This window comes from Rhinopithecus bieti, unplaced genomic scaffold, assembly GCF_001698545.2.
Source record: "Rhinopithecus bieti isolate Rb0 unplaced genomic scaffold, ASM169854v2 scaffold_35856, whole genome shotgun sequence".
Lineage (NCBI taxonomy): Eukaryota > Metazoa > Chordata > Mammalia > Primates > Cercopithecidae > Rhinopithecus > Rhinopithecus bieti.
Genome location: NW_016815820.1, coordinates 3295035 through 3311477, shown reverse-complemented (window position 1 = coordinate 3311477; position 16443 = coordinate 3295035). Strand labels below are relative to the sequence as shown.

The window sequence follows — 16443 nt, the reverse complement described above, 5'->3', positions numbered from 1 at the left end:
TAATAAAATAAATAAATAAAAAGTAGCCATAAATGCACTACAGGAGGTTGGAGGAAGAACTGGCTAGGGTATTAGGAAACATTTTGAAAAGTTGGGATTGAAACCGGGCTTTACTAGCATTTGAGAAGGTGGACTGGTAGGGCAATTTGGCTTCAGGAACTGTAGTAAACAAAGGCAATGTGACACACATAAGCCAGTTTGGGCTGGAGCTGACTGAATAGGAAATATTTTCTACAAGGTTTCCTCCCATTTAAAACAAAGGCCAAAGTCCTCAGTGTAACATTTACATTCTTCAGTTCCCATTCCAGACTAACTACGTCCCTTCTTCCCTCACAAAATCTACACTCCTGTGAAAGACTATAACCTGGCCATAACCTGAACACATTCTATGTTTCCTCCATAGCTTTGCTCATCTATTAAGAAGTGTGAGCGGGGCCGGGCGCGGTGGCTCAAGCCTGTAATCCCAGCACTTTGGGAGGCCGAGACGGGCGGATCACGAGGTCAGGAGATCGAGACCATCCTGGCGAACACGGTGAAACCCCGTCTCTACTAAAAAAATACAAAAATCTAGCCGGGCGAGGTGGCGGGCGCCTGTAGTCCCAGCTACTCCGGAGGCTGAGGCAGGAGAATGGCATAAACCCGGGAGGCGGAGCTTGCAGTGAGCTGAGATCCGGCCACTGCACTCCAGCCTGGGCGACAGAGCGAGACTCCGTCTCAAAAAAAAAAAAAAAAAAAAAAAAAAAAAAAAAAAAAAAAAAAAAAAAAAAAAAAGTGTGAGCTTAGGCCCAACATGGTGGCTCAGGCCTGTAATCCCAGCACTTTGGGGGGCTGAGGCAGGCGAATTACCTGAGGTTGGGAGTTCGAGAACAGCCTGACCAACATGGAGAAACCCCATCTCTACTAAAAATACACAATTAGCTGGGTGAGGTGGCGCATGCCTGTAATCCCAGCTACTCCAGAGACTGAGGCAGGAGAATCGCTTGAACCTGGGAGGGGGAAGTTGCGGTGAGCCAAGATCGGGCCACTGCCCTCCAGCCTGGGCATCAAGAGTGAAACTCCGTCTCAAAAAAAAAAGAAGTGTGGGTTTGGTGGGGTGCAGTGGCTCATGCTTGTAATCCCAGCACGTTGGGAGGCCAAGGCAGGTGGATCACTTGAGGTCAGGAGTTCAAAACCAGCCTGGCTAAGATGGTGAAACCCCAACTCTAGTAAAAATACAAAAATCAGCCAGGTGTGGTGGCATGTGCCTGTAATCCCAGATACTCGTGAGGCTAAGGCAGGAGAATTCTTTGAACCTGGGAGATGGAGGTTTGCAGTGAACAAAGATTGCGCCATTGCACTCCAGCCTGGGACACAGGACAAGACTCTGTCTCAAAAAAAAAAAAGTATGTGCCGGGCACTGTGGCCCACATCTGTAATTTCAGCACTTTGGGGAGGCTGAGGTGGGTGAATCGCTTGAGGCCAGGAGTTTGAGACCAGCCCAGCAACATGGTGAAATCCTGTGTCTACTAAAAATACAAAAAAAAGTTAGCCAGCACGGCGCACCTGTAGTCCCAGCTATTCAAGAGGCTGAGGCACAAGAATTGCTTGAACCCACAAAACGGGGTTAGGACGCAGTGAGCTGAGATTGCGCCACTGCACTCCAGTCTGGGAGACAGAACAAGACTCTGTCTCAAAGGAAAAAAAAAAGTGTGCTCCTGACTAGGCTTGGTGGCTCATGCCTATAAATCCAGTACTTTGGGAAGTTGAGGCGGGTGGATCACTTGAGGCCTGGAGTTCAAGACCAGCCTGGCCAACATGGTGAAACCCCATATCTACTAAAAATACAAAAATTAGCCATGTGTGGTGGTGCAAACGTGTAATCCCAGCTACTTGGGAGGGTGGGGCACAAGAATTACTTGAACCAGGCAGGCAGAGGTTACAGTGAGCTGACATCTTGACACTGTACTCCAGCCTCGGTGACAAAGTAAGACTCTGTCTCAAAAAAAAAAGTAGTGTGCTCCTGTAGAGGGCCAACAGTCAAAATCCTACCCATTCTTCAAGACCCAGCTTAAATGCTACTTTCTCCATGAAGTCTACCCAACTTAACTAAATAATATTTCTCTTTTCTTTGGGGTTCCCAAAGCATTTTGTTTCTATTTTTACTTGCACACACCATTAAAGGTAGGTCTGGAACCTGAACAAGTTGTTGAACCCTATATGGGCAATAAAGATGGATGTCTCAGGCTGGGTGCAGTGGCTCATGCATGTAATCCGAGCACTTTGGGAGGCTGAGGCAGGCAGATCTCCTGAGGTCAGGAGTTTTGAGACCAGCCTGACCAACATGGAGAAACCCCGTCTCTACTAAAAACACAAAATTAGCCAGGCATGGTGGTGCATGCCTGTAATCCCAGCTACTTGGGAAACTGAAGCAGGAAAATCGCTTGAACCCAGAAGGCTGAGGTTGCGGTGAGCCGAGATTGCACCATTGCACTCCAGCCTGGGCAACAAGAACAAAAACTCCATCTCAAAAAAAAAAACAAAAAAAAAGGATGAATGTCTCAGAAGCATCAGGGAATAGAAGTCCAAAGCTGTAAGTTTTTAAGGGAATAAGCAGCAAGATAAATCTGATCCATACACCCTAAAGAGAAAACAAGGAAGAAGTACCTTATGTTGAAAGAATCAGCAACTACATACCAATCATCAAAAGGCAGGTGAAGGCATGTGTAGTATATTCAGGTGGTAGTCTTGTTTCTAAACTGCTTTTAGTCTGTAAGCTGTGGTTGTTTGAGAAGCAAATGCATTCCAGATGGAAAACTTGACTGAGCAGAAAACTAAGAACTTATGCCACACATACAGTTAGCAGTTTTGTTTTGGAGTCTTGCTCTTTCACCCAGGCTGGAGTACAGTGGTACAATCTCCGCTCCCTGCAACCTCTGCCTCCCAGGTTCAAGCAATTCTCCTGCTTCCGCCTCCTGAGTCACTGGGATTACCGGCATGCGCCACCACGCCCAGCTAATTGTGTATTTTTAGTAGAGATGGAGTTTCTCCATGTTGGTCAGGCTGGTCTCTAACTCCGACCTCAGGTGATCCACCCACCTCGGCCTCCCTTAGTGCTGATATTATAGGAGAGAGCCCTCACGCCCGGTCAGGAGTTTCATTTTTAAAGCAACACTAGCCCTTGAATTTCAGAGGATCTAAGGCTAGAATACTGGTGTGCGAATACATTTTGAATTTTATCTGAGATGTGTTCTGAAACTTGGAAAACTCCTTTGAGTATGTTGACATGGATATTTTACCATAGATTTTTGGGTTGAGAGGCCACAAGAGTCTGCAAATGTTAGTATGGACACAGTGATACCTCAAGCCATCTTTCAAAGGTTAATTTAAGATAAAATAAAAGTGGTTACAAAGCTAGACCAGAATCATGACTACATTGGAAACATGTATCAAAACACCACAGTGGCCAGGCATGGTGGCTCACACCTGCAATCCCAGCACTTTGAGAGGCTGAGGTGTGTGGATCACTTGAGGTCAGGATTTCAAGATCAGCCTGGCCAATATGATGAGACCTCATCTCAACTAAAAATACAAAAAAAGTTAGCTGGGCATGGTGGTGTGCGCCTCTATTCCTAGCTACTCGGGAGGCTGAGGCAGGACAATCACTTGAACCCGGGAGTTGGAGGCTGCAGTGAGCCGAGATCACACCAGCCTGGGTGACAGAGCAAGACTTGTCTAAAAAAAAAAAAAGAAAGAAAGAAAAAAAACCATCACGGTGGGCCAGGTGCCGTGGCTCATGTCCGTAATTCCAGTACTTTGGGAGGGTGAGGTGGGAAAATTACTTGAGGCCAGGAGTTTGAAACTAGCCTGGGCAACATAGTGAGTCCCTGCCTCTATTTATATGAGAAAAATAAAATAAAAAATAAAAAAACCCCACCACAGGCTGGGCACGGTGGCTCGTACCTGTAATCCCTACACTTTGGGAGGCCAAGGCAGGTGGATCACCTGAGGTCAGGAGGTCAAGACCAACCACCTGGCCAATATGATGAAACTCCATCTCTACTAAAAAAATACAAAAAATTAGCCAGGCGTGGTGGTGAGTACCTGTAATTCCAGCTACTTAGGAGGCCTGAGGCAGGAGAATCACTTGAACTCAGGAGGCGGAGGTTGCAGTAAGCTGAGTTGCACCGCTGCACTCCAGCCTGGGCAACAAGAGCAAAACTCCGTCTCAAAAAAAAAAAAAAAAAAAAAAACCCACCACATTGTACCACATAAGGATACACCATTCTTGTCAGTTAAAAATTAATACTATAGGCTAGTCACGGTAGCTCATGCCTGTAATCCCAAAACTTTGGGTGGCCGAGGAGGGTGGATCACCCAAGGTCAGGAGTTCAAGACCAGTCTGGCCAACATGGCAAGACACCATCTCTACTAAAAATACAAAAATTAGCCGGGCGTTGTGGGGGGCCCCGGTAGTCCCAGTTACTCCAGAGGATGAAGCAGGAGGATCGCTTGAACCTGGGAGGTGGAGGTTGCAGTGAGCTGAGATTGCGCCGCTGCACTCCAGCCTTGGTGACAGAGCGAGACTCCGTCTCAAAAAAAAAAATTTATTCCATAGTTCTGTTAGGTCCTCAAAGTGTCAACTATTATTTTAAAAGGCACAATTTCACAGACAAATTAGGTCGCCCCCTTCTGGTCATCAAAGTATAAATGCTAAAAGTAGGAAAGATTGAATACAAGTTATTCTATGCAAATACTGACAGGATCTAAATTTCGTCCATATTTGAGTAACTTTTCCAAATAACCTCGGGAAGGCTATTCAATTTTTCAACAGACATCGCTACTGATAATTATTCAGATCAATTCAAAGGACACAAAAGATTTTTCAAGATTCTTTTAAAACAGATATATTCAAGCTATTTTGCTTGTGATGAAACTCAGAATCTGAGGCCTGAGGTACTTAAAATGACTAGTTGCACAGCCTGTATACCTTTTCTATATTTAGTACCAGAGTGAGTACAAAACTGAAGCTAACCATTCTGGGCAACAGAGACTGTCCCTACAAAAAAGAAGCCATGCATGGTAGCATGAGACTGTAGTCCGAGCTACTCAAGAGGCTGTGGTGGGAGGATTGCTTGTGTCCAGGAGGTCGAGGCTTCAGTGAGCCATGAAGCCACCACTGCACTCCAGCCTGGCAACAGAGTGAGACCCTGTCTTTAAAAAAAAAAAAAAAAAAAGAAAGAAACTAACAGGTTAAGACAAGCATGCCAAAGACAACAGTTTAACTCTGCCAAATGTCACAGATACAAGACAAGCATACTATGCACATTAATTTAGCTAACACACAGAGTTCTCAGAATGGATCTCAAAGCCCCCCATTCATCATTCATTCATCAACCATCTGAACGGCCTACTATGTGCCAGGCACTGATGAACAAGAGGTATGGCCCTATTTTTTCTTTTTTTAAGACAGAGTTTTGCTCTTGTTGCCCAGGCTGTAGTGCAATAGTGTGATATCGGCTCATGGCAACCTCTGCCTCCCAGGTTCAAGCGATTCTCCTGCCTCAGCCTCCCAAGTAGCCGGGACTACAGGCGTGTGCCACCACGCCTGGCTAATTTTTCTATTTTCAGTAGAGAAGGGGTTTCACCATGTTGGCCATGCTGGTCTGGAACTCCTGACCTCAGGTGATCCGCCCGCCTCAGACTCCCAAACTGCTGGGATGACAGGCTTGAGCCACTGCACCTGGCCCTACTATTTATATTTTTAATGTAAAACAATTTAGGATACAGCAACCACTTAAGAAAAATATCACCACAGGGAAAACCGTAAATGACTTCAGGTCCTCCACTCCCCTGAAGCTTCGTTAAGGTGCCACCAGTTTCAATACAAGTGCTTTTCAATCACACCACTTTCATATAAAAGTCTACAAGGCACCTAGGGAGGAACACCGGCATTAATTTCCCCATTGTATTCCTGAATCTATTCCAAAACCTTGGACCTTTCACAATCTTTCCAAACTGCTAATGTGATTTTTTTTTTTTTTTTTTTTTTGAGGCGGAGTCTCGCTCTGTCGCCCAGACTGGAGTGCAGTGGGCGGATCTCAGCTCACTGCAAGCTCCACCTCCCGGGTTTACGCCATTCTCCTGCCTCAGCCTCCCGAGTAGCTAGGACTACAGGTGCCCGCCACCGCGCCCGGCTAGTTTTTTGTATTTTTCAGTAGAGACAGGGTTTCACCGTATTAGCCAGGATGGTCTCGATCTCCTGACCTCGTGATCCGCCCGTCTCGGCCTCCCAAAGTGCTGGGATTACAGGCTTGAGCCACCGCGCCCAGCCTAATGTGATTCTTAATTGAAGAGGCTACTTCACCCTGGGCTACAGGTTCTAGTATAACTGATTTTAGCTGAACTTTTTGTAAATTCCACCTCAATAGCGTTAAACCAACACGTCTAAATGTAACACCAATTTACGAAAAACCCTCACTTGAAACTTTGAAAAAGAGGTAAAATACGGCCGGGCGCGGTGGCTCACGTCTATAATCCCAGCACTTTGGGAGGCCGAGGCGGGAGGATCACGAGATCAGGAGTTCGAGACCAGAGTGACCAATATGGTGAAAGACCATCTCTACTAAAAATACAAAAATTAGCCGGGCGTGGTGGCGCGTGCCTGTAATCCCAGCTGGTCGGGAGGCTGAGGCAAGAGAATCGCGTGAACCCGGGGAGGTGGAGGTTGCAGTGAGCCAAGATGGTGCCACTGCACTCCAGCCTGGTGACAGAGGGAGACTCTTCTCAAAAAAAAAAAAGGAAAAAAAAAAGAGGTAAAATATTGCTCACTCTGTATTCTAATTTTCCAATAAGGAAAAGTTGGCTAAAAACAGAAGGCCCCACGAAACAAATATTACCTCACAATCTCACATACTTACTTTTCCTGTGTCTCCCAATTTCTCGCACCGCACACGATCTAAATCTCTCACTACCTCACTCCGTTCCTTAACTATTAACTCATCTACGCATTTTTACAATTTCATCAACTTTGTGAGACCAGTTACGATCCCAGACAAAAACGTATGGAACTAATTTTGAATCAAAGCAAGAGCTGCACTTGGACTTTTTTAACTCCTCAAAGGAATCATGGAGTGAAGGTAGTAGGAAACCTGGAAAAGTGAAAAAGGCGTATTCAATCCTTTCTTCACAATTATCCTTACAGCCTCCCCACTGTAAAGACCCATCAGGAAGCAAGGGAGGCCTGCTTTCCCCTTTATTCTTATACACCTTACAGAAATATTCTCTGGATCTCCGCCCTACTTATCCTAACAGCTCCTCCCCTTCCAGAGCCAGGCCCAGCAAACGCCTGCCCCTCCCCCTCCGTGCCCCCTTTCCCAAATTATTCCACACATCTCCTCCACCAATCAGCACACCTTGTGCGGCCCAGGGCCCTCTTCCAATTCACTCGAAGTTACTCCTCCGTAGTCCTGCAAAGCCAGGTTCCTCTGGCAATCCCGGCCGGACCCAGGGTCCTCCGAAAACAGTTAAAAACCTCGGGTCGTGCGGTCGTCAGCCCCTCCTCATGCCTATCCCAGCCTCAAGCCTGTCGCCTTCCGCCCTATCCCGCAGCCGCCCAACCAAGCAACATTGTCCCAGACCACTCGGGCCCCGAAGAGCAGCCCCCAAGTGCTCGGCCCACCCCGAAGCGCTTCAGTCTCAGGCTCAGGATTCGCACCCCGCCCTCTCCATCCTTCATGCAGCTGGCACCGACGCCTCAGCGCCAGGCGGAGAGCTCAGCGCGGGAAGCGGAGAAGCAGGACGCTGGACTCGGGCGCCCTCCCCGCTCCTAACCTCCGCCTAGAAAGCGCGGCCCCTAACGCAGGGCTCCCGCCGCCGCCGCCGCGCCCCCTCCCCCAGCTCTCCCGCCTCCAGCGGGCTCCTCACCTCAGAGCAGCGCCCAGGAGCCCCAGAGGAATCGGTGCTGCGCTACTGGCGCGTCGCGTCGGGTCGCCTGGGGGAGTGGCGCCCAGGAAGGCAGCAAGCCGGGTGGCCGCAGTGGAGCCCCTTACTGAAGCGGCGTACCGCAGGCCCCAGCCAACGGCCCTCCCCTCAGCCGAACAAAAGAGCCTCGCACTCTGCGCTGCCCGCCGACTGCACCGCGCAGGCGCGACGACCCGCCGCAAGGCACCATGGGCCTCCGGGAGGGGGGCGGGGGGGGGGGGTTCTGTCCAAGACTACAAGGCCCGAAGCGCAGTGCGCCGCGCACGCACAGTAGGCGAGGGTGGTAGGGATTTCTAGTTTTTAAACTGTAATGGTGGAGAGACTGCAGCGTAGAGCGTTGTAACCTAGAAAATTAGAACACATGGGCCAGGGGCGGTGGCTCACGCCCGTCATCCCAGCACTCTGGGAGACCGAGGCGGGTGGATCACCTGAGGTCAGGAGTTCGAGACCAGCCTTACCAACAAGGTGAAACCCTGTCTCTACTAGAAATACAAAAATTAGCCGGGCCTGGTGGCAGTCGCCTGTAGTGCCAGCTACTCAGGAGGCTGAGACAGGAGAATTGCTTGAACTTGGGAGGCGGAGGTTGCAGTGAGCCGAGATCCAGCCACTGCACTCCAGCCTGGGCGATGGAGCGAGACTCAAAAAAAAAAAAAACAAAATTAGAACATAAGATTTTCATAAGCGAGCTCCTTGATGCTTGGCCCCCAAAAATCAACCACTTCTGGACAGTTCTGTAATTCACATCCTCAAAATTTTTGAATTTTAGATTCTTCACCAGAACTTTATCGTATCTCTGCTGCCTCAGATTTCCAATGATTTCTTAGTCCTCAAATCTCTGCCTCCTCAAATCTCTGTAAAATTCCTACTCAGGCCGGTGGCTCAAGCCTATAATCCCAACGCTTTGGGGGGCAGAGGTGGGTGGATCACCTGAGGTGAGGGGTTCAAGACCAACCTGGCCAACATGGTGAAACCCCATATCTACTAAAACACAAAAATTAGCCGGGCGTCGTGGCAGACGCCTGTAGTCCCAGCTACTCGCGAGGCTGAGGGAGGAGAATCGCTTGAACCCAGGAGGCGGAACTTGTAGTGAGCCGAGATCGCACCATTGCACTCCAACCTCGGGTAACAAGAGTGAAACTCTGTCTTTAAAAAAAAAAAAAAAAAATCCTGCTCAGTGTTAAGATGATTTCCCCTTTCAGATCTTCCCTGATTCCCTAGAGTAGGTTAGGTCCCCCCGTAGGCCTCTCATAGCGTCCTAAATTTCCCCCCTTTTATTCGCTGCGCCACAAAAATGTCCCCTTTTTCATTGTCATTTGTGCCCACCTTTTCAGTGTCATTAATCTCCGTCAGCACCTTCCACTCAATCATCCCAATGAAACACACAATTAGGAAAAAACCATGTTTTAAGCCACAATATAACTAAAGTTTTGTTTTTTAACTTTAAAGTATCCTTCTAATCAGGAGGAAGACAGAAACTCTATTGCACTCTACCCCAAAAGGCAGCAGTTTGCATTTATAAAACAGTTTTGCTGATGCAGGCACTGTTCAGGGCAGGAGTTTGCATTTATAAAACAGTTTTGCTGATGCAGGCACTGTTCAGGGCTCTGGAGAACTGTCAGGTAGGAAGAACCCAGCCCAGCAATATCATAATAGAGTTTAGTTAAAAGAGCTTCAAGAAAGCACAGAGGACAGGTGAAACCAGCTGGACTTCCTGCTTCAAGTGAGTACATGGAGACCTTTTCTGTCTTACAAGAGTATTGTAAAATACACCAATCAGCACTCTGTACCTAGCAAGAGGATTGTAAAATGCACCAATCAGCACTCCGTAAAAACCCCCCAATGAGGCCTCTGTAGCTAGCAAGAGGATTGTAAAATGCACCAATCAGCACTCTGTAAAATACACCAATCAACACTCTGTAAAATGCACCAATCAGCGTTCTGTAAAATTCACCAATCAGCAGGAATCTGAAAGTAGCCAATCGTGGAGAGGACTGAAAAAAGGGCACTCTGCTAGGACAAAAATGGAAAATGGGTGGGGACAAATAAGGGTGTAAAACCGGGGCCCTTCTCCCCCCTCCCGTCTCCCGTCCCCCCCCCACCTTCCCGCCCCTTCCAGGCTGTAGAAGCTTTGTTCTTTCGCGTTCTTTTGCTTTTCACAATAAATCTTGCTGCTGCTCACTCTTTGGGTCCCTGCCAGCTTAAGAGCTGTTTTTAACACTGGGAAGGTCCGCGGCTTCGTTCTTAGTCAGGGAGGCCATGAACCCACCGGAAGGAACCAACTCCGGACACAAAGAGAGCAATTCTTCCTGAAACATTTGGGCTGGGTTTCTATGAAGAAGCAAGTGAGAAGCCTCGACTTACTTCCTCCTGTAGTGTACTGTTTTTGAATGATGATAATGATGAGAAAATTAGTTGTAATGATAAGTAGCTACTATTAATGAGCGCTTTTTTTTTTTTTTTTTTTTCCTGAGGCGGAGTCTTGCACTGTCGCCCAGGCTGGAGTACAATGGCAAGATCTCGGCTCACTGCAACCTCCGCCTCCCGGGTTCATGCAATTCTCCTGCCTCAGTCTCCCAAGTAACTGGGATTACAAGCGCACGCTACCACGCACAACTTAATTTTTTGTATTTTAGTACAGACGGGGTTTCACCATGCTGCCCAGGCTGGTCTCGAACTCCTGAGTTCAGGCAATCCACCTGCCTCAACCTCCCAAAGTGTTAGGATTACAGGCGTGAGCCACCACATCTGGTTTATTTTTTATTTTATTTATTATTATTTTTTGAGACGGAGTCTAACTCTGTCACCCAGGCTGGAGTGCAGTGGCATGATAGTGGCTCACTGCAACCTCCACCTCCCGGGTTCAAGTAATTATCCAGCCTCAGTCTCCCGAGTAGCTGGGATTACAGGCGCCCACTACCATGCCCAGCTAATTTTTTTGTTTCCTGAGACTGAGTCTTGCTCTGTCACCCAGGCTGGAGTGCAGTGGTGAGATCTCGGCTCACTGCAACCTCCACCTCCCGGGTTCAAGCAATTATCCAGCCTCAGCCTCCTAAGTAGCTGGGTTTACAGTCGCCCACCACTGTGCCTGGCTAATTTTTGTATTTTTAGTAGAGAGGGGGTTTCACTATGTTGGCCAGGCTGGTCTCAAACTCCTGACCTCAAGTGGTCCCACCACCTCGGCCTCCCAAAGTGCTGGGATTACAGGCGTGAGCCACCGCGCCTGGCCTTAATTTTTGTATTTTTAGTAGAGATGGGGTTTCACTGTGTTTTCAGGCTGGTCTTGAACTCCTAACCTTGTGATACCCCCCCACCGCCCAGGTCGTGGCCTCCCAAAGTGCTGGGATTACAAGTGTGAGGCCCCACGCCTGGCCTATTTTTATTTTTTATTTTTTATTTTTTTGAGACAGAGTCTTGCTCTGTCACCCAAGACTGTAGTGCAGTGGCGCAATCTTGGCTCACTGAAACCTCCATCTCCTGGGTTCAAGCGATTCTCCTGCCTCAGCCTCCGAGTAGCTGGGATTACAGGCGTGTGCCACCACACCCAGCTAATTTTTTTGTATTTTTAGTAGACACGGTGTTTCACCATGTTGGCCAGGATGGTCTGAATCTCTTGACCTCGTGATCTGCTCGCCTTGGCCTCCCAAAGTGGTGGAATTACAGGCGTGAGCCACTGCCCTCGGCCGATTCGATTGTTTTCTTATAAGGGTAACTCAGTCATCATAATCTTGCTCAAGACAATATTTGAAATGATACTGCTCATGTCCACAGGAAATGCATCTGTCACATCCAGTCTCTAAAATCACAAGTAGGCCTAGTGAGGTGGCTCATGCCTATAATCCCAGTACTTTGGGAAGCCAAGCCAGGAGGATTGCTTGAGGTCAGAAGTTAGAGATTAGCCTGGGCAATATAGTGAGACCCTGTATCTACAAAAAAAAAAGTCAGGTGTGGTGGTACACGCCTGTAGTCCCAGTTACGCAGAATGCTGAGGCAGGAGGATCACTTGGGCCAGGGAGTTTGAGGCTGCAGTGGGCTATGATTTCACTGCCAATGCACTCCACCTCGGTGACAGAGCAAGACCATGTCTCAGAAAAAAAAAGAAATAATAAATAAATAAAGAAAAATAAAAAAGAAAATCACCAATAATATGGAGAAGGAAAATATTGTTTTAGACCCTCTTTACAGCACGTCTGTGGGATTAACAGTAATGATGAATAAAAGGAATAGCTTATAGGGAGCACTCAGTAAATAGCAGCTCTTTTAGATTCAGTAGATGGCTGCTTCTGAGATATGATAAAAGGAGTAGAGGAAGTATAGAACTTTAAAAATATCTTCCTCCACATTGAAATTCTTTGTTTCATTTTGACCACTACTTGATATTCTATTGTTAAAGATGTATTCATTTGAGGTTAACAAGTACCCTCTTTTAAAATGCAAATAAACTTAAAGCTATCGCTTCTCTGTTACCGCTGGTCAATCCGATTCTCAGGGCGATTTCCTGGTAGTAACTGGACTCTAATTAAAATATACACTTCTCAAATTATGCACTCGTAGCCCTGAGTTTGATTGGTTTTCTTCTGCTAAGGGATCAGTGCTGGAGAAGTGCTTATCATTTGCTAGCATTTCAGGTATGATAAGGATTGGCCCCATTATCAAGTGTTAGAAACTACTGTTGAAAAATACCTGGCCGGGTGCGGTGGCTCATGCCTGTAATTTCAGCACTTTGGGAGGCCGAGGCGGGTGGATTCCCTGAGGTCACGAGTTCAAGACCAGCCTGGCCAACGTGGTGAAACACCATCTCTACTAAAAATACAAAAAGTTAGCTGGGTGTGGTGGTACATGCCTGTAATCCTAGCTACTTGGGAGGCTGAGGCAGAATGGCTTGAACCCGAGAGGCGGAGGTTGCAGTGAGCTGAGATTGCGCCATTGCACTCCAGCCTGGGCAACAGAGTGAAACTCTGCCTCAAAAAAAGGAAAAAAAAATACCCTAGGCCGGTGTCATGATGGCCCACTCCTGTAATCCCAGCACTTTGGGAGGCCGAGGCGGGCAGATCACCTGAGTTCAGGAGTTCGAGACCAGCTTGGCCAACATGATAAAACCCTGTCTCTACTAAAAATACAAAAATTAGCAGGGCATGGTGGTGGGCACATGTAATCCCAGCTACTCAGGAGGCTGAAGGAGAATCGCTTGAACCTGGATGGCGGAGGTTACAGTGAGCCCAGATTGCGCCATTGCACTCTAGCTTAGGCAACAGAGTGAAACTCCGTCTCAGAAAAAAAATAAAACCAGGCTTGGTGTCTCATGCCTGTAATCCCAGCACTTTGGGAGGCTGAGGCGGGTGAATCACCTAAGGCTGGGAGTTCCAGACCAGCCTGGCCAACATGGTGAAACCCTGTCTCTATTAAAAATACAAAACTTAGCCAGGCGTAGTGGCGGACGCCTGTAATTCCACCTACTCAGGACTGTGGCAGGAGAATTGCTTGAAACCCGGGGGAAGGAGGTTGCAGTGAGCCGACATCGCACCACTTCACTCCAGCCTTGGCGAAGAACTTGACTCTGCCTCCAATAAACAAACAAAAAAATTAGCTGGGCATGGTGGTACATGCCTATAATCCCAGCTACTCGGGAGGCTGAGGCAGGAGAATTGCTTGAACCCAAGAGGCAGAGGTTGCAGTGAGCTAAGATCGTACCATTGCACTCCAGCCTAGGAGATAAGAGCGAAAGCAAAACTCCATCTCAAAAAAAAAAAAAGAATACAAAGAAAAGAAAAGAAAAATACCCTAAAGGATGGGCACAGTGGCTCACCCCTGTAATTCCAGCATTTTGGAAGGATGAGGTAGAACTGCTTGAGCCCAGGAGTTCAAGACCAGGCCGGGCAACACAGTGAGACCTCATCTATACAAATAATAATAAAAAATTAGCCAGGCATGGTGGCACACACCTATGGTCCCAGCTACTTAGGAGGCTTGAATAGGAGGATCACTTGAGCCCAGGAGGTTGAGGCTGTCTTAATATTAAGATATGTGAGGCCAGGCGTGGTGGCTCACGCCTGTAATCCCAGCACTTTGGGAAGCCGAGGCAGGTGGATCATGAGGTCAGGAGTTCAAGACCAGTCTGACCAATATGGTGAAACCCCGTCTCTACTAAAAATACAAAAATTAGCCAGGCATGGTGGCACGTGCCTGTAATCCCAGCTAGTCAGTAGGCAGTTTCTTGAGACTTTCCTGATGAGATCAGTGATGAATTTAATAAATGTGATTTTTTTTTACATTGAATAAATGCATTAACATTGACTGATCTGCATAATTCTGTACTAGTATTTTTTAAATGGCTTCAGACTCCCTGTTGCACTTAACCTTTTTTTTTTTTTTTTTTTTTTTGAGATGGAGTCTCACTGTGTCCCCCAGACTGGAGTGCAGTGGCATGATCTTGGCTCCACCTCCCGGGTTCACGCCATTCTCCTGCCTCAGCCTCCCAAGTAGCTGGGACTACAGGCACCCGCCACCACGCCCGGCTAATTTTTTGTATTTTTATTAGAGACAGGGTTTCACCGTGTTAGCCAGGATGGTCTCGATCTCCTGACCTTGTGATCCACCCGCCTCGGCCTCCCAAAGTGCTGGGATTATAGGCGTGAGCCACCACGCCCGGCCTGCACTTAACCTTTAAGAAATGACTCCATCTCCAAGGTGGTGTGTACTTAAAAAATAAATAAATAAAAATAATAAACACTTCCAGTCTCGGCAACATAGGGAGACGCTGTCCGTATAAAAATTTAAAAAATTAACCGAGTATGGTGGCAGACGCCTATGGTCCCAGCAGCTCCAACGGCTGAGGTGGGAGGATGGCTTAAGCCCTGGAGGTTGAGCCTGCAGTAATCTGTGATCCTGCCACTGCACTCCAGCCTGGGCAACAGAGCAGGACCCTGTCTCAAAAAAACAAAGAAAAGTTACCATTTGTTGAATTTGGGTAGTATCAAAAAAGAGTATTCAGAATTGTTTGAGAAGGCTAAATATACTCTTCCTTTTCTCAACTACATATCTATATAAGGCTGAATTTTCTTAATGTACCAAAACAACAGAGCACAACAGAGAAAGGCGAAGCACATATGAGAATCCAGCTATCTTCCTTAATTTATTTTTATTTTTATTTTTTTACAATGGAGTCTCCCAGGCTGGAGTGTAATGGCACAATCTTGGCTCACTGCAACCTCCGACTCCTGGGTTCAAGCAATCCCCCTGCGTCAGTCTGAATAGCTGGGATTACAGGTGCCCATGACTACGCCCAGCTAATTTTTATAGTTTACTTAGTAGAGACAGGGTTTCACCGTATTGGCCAGGCTGGTCTCGAACTCCTGTCCTCTGGTAATCCACCTGCCTCCAGCTCCCAAAGTGGTGGGATTACAGGCGTGAGGCACCGTGCTCGGCCCCTTTCTTTTCTTCCTTTTAGCTGTTGCTCTGACAGGGTCTTGCTCTGCAGAGATCAGGGCTCACTGCAGCCTCGAACCCCTGGTTCAAGCCTTCCTCCTGCCTCAGCCTCCCTAGTAGCTGGGACTACAAGCACGTGCCACCACGCCTGGCTAATTTTTAAATTTTTTCTGCAGAGACGAGGGTCTCCCTAAATTGGTAGGGCGTGTCTCAAGACTGGCCTCAAGCGATCCTCCCGCCTCGGCCCCCCTTTTTTTTTTTTTTTTTTTTTGAGACGGAGTCTCGCTCTGTCACCCAGGCTGGAGTGCAGTGGCCGGATCTCAGCTCACTGCAAGCTCCGCCTCCCGGGTTTACGCCATTCTCCTGCCTCAGCCTCCCGAGTAGCTGGGACTACAGGCGCGCGTCACCTCGCCCGGCTAGTTTTTTGTATTTTTTAGTAGAGACGGGGTTTCACCGTGTTAGCCAGGGTGGTCTCGATCTCCTGACCTCGTGATCCGCCCGTCTCAGCCTCCCAAAGTGCTGGGATTACAGGCTTGAGCCACCGCGCCCGGCTCCGCCTCGACCTCTCTAATAAGTGTTGAGATTACAGGCGTAAGCCACCGCGCTAGACTTGCTGAAATTATCTTTAAATAAGTTGTTAAAAGACCATCGCAAAACTCTTCAACACATTAAACGGTTTTCTCTTGCTCCCTAGCTGCATGATGCTGCTTCGAGTTTGTTTCGGTGTGAGCCATCTGAGTCGCCGGACCCTCTCGAGTCTGGCTTTCACTCTGACAATCGGTCAGTGGCTTTACGAATCGGAATCGGAGTCCCCTTGATAGCTCCGCTGGGCAACAGCAAACTACGAGGTTCCAATGGTGGCTCTCGGGACTTAGTGAGGATCCAGGGATGTGGGCTTCCTAAAGCCCCGAACCTCCCGCACTGCAGACCGTCCCTCGCATTGAGGGAACAAGCGTAACAACCCCCTCACACCCCTCTGCTCTCGCGACCCACTGGCTGACCGTCGCTGACGCCCCCTGGCCGCTGATTGGCTTCCCCTGACAGTGGGCGGAACGCGGCCCC

General features: G+C 48.1%; 1 protein-coding gene across 3 annotated transcripts in view; it reads right to left on the bottom strand.

Moving 5' to 3' along the window:
• CBX1 (chromobox 1) overlaps positions 1-8150 on the bottom strand; it is a 32070-nt gene extending 23920 nt beyond the window's left edge. Inside the window, exon 1 of one of the 3 annotated variants that reach the window (XM_017854023.1) lies at positions 7903-8150. The gene's annotated coding sequence lies outside the window, so the exon portion shown is untranslated. Of the gene's footprint in view, positions 1-2673; positions 2891-7391; positions 7832-7902 lie in introns of those variants that run through there. The other 2 variants (XM_017854024.1, XM_017854025.1) reach the window with 2 other exon arrangements.
• Between the last annotated feature and the right edge of the window lie 8293 nt (positions 8151-16443).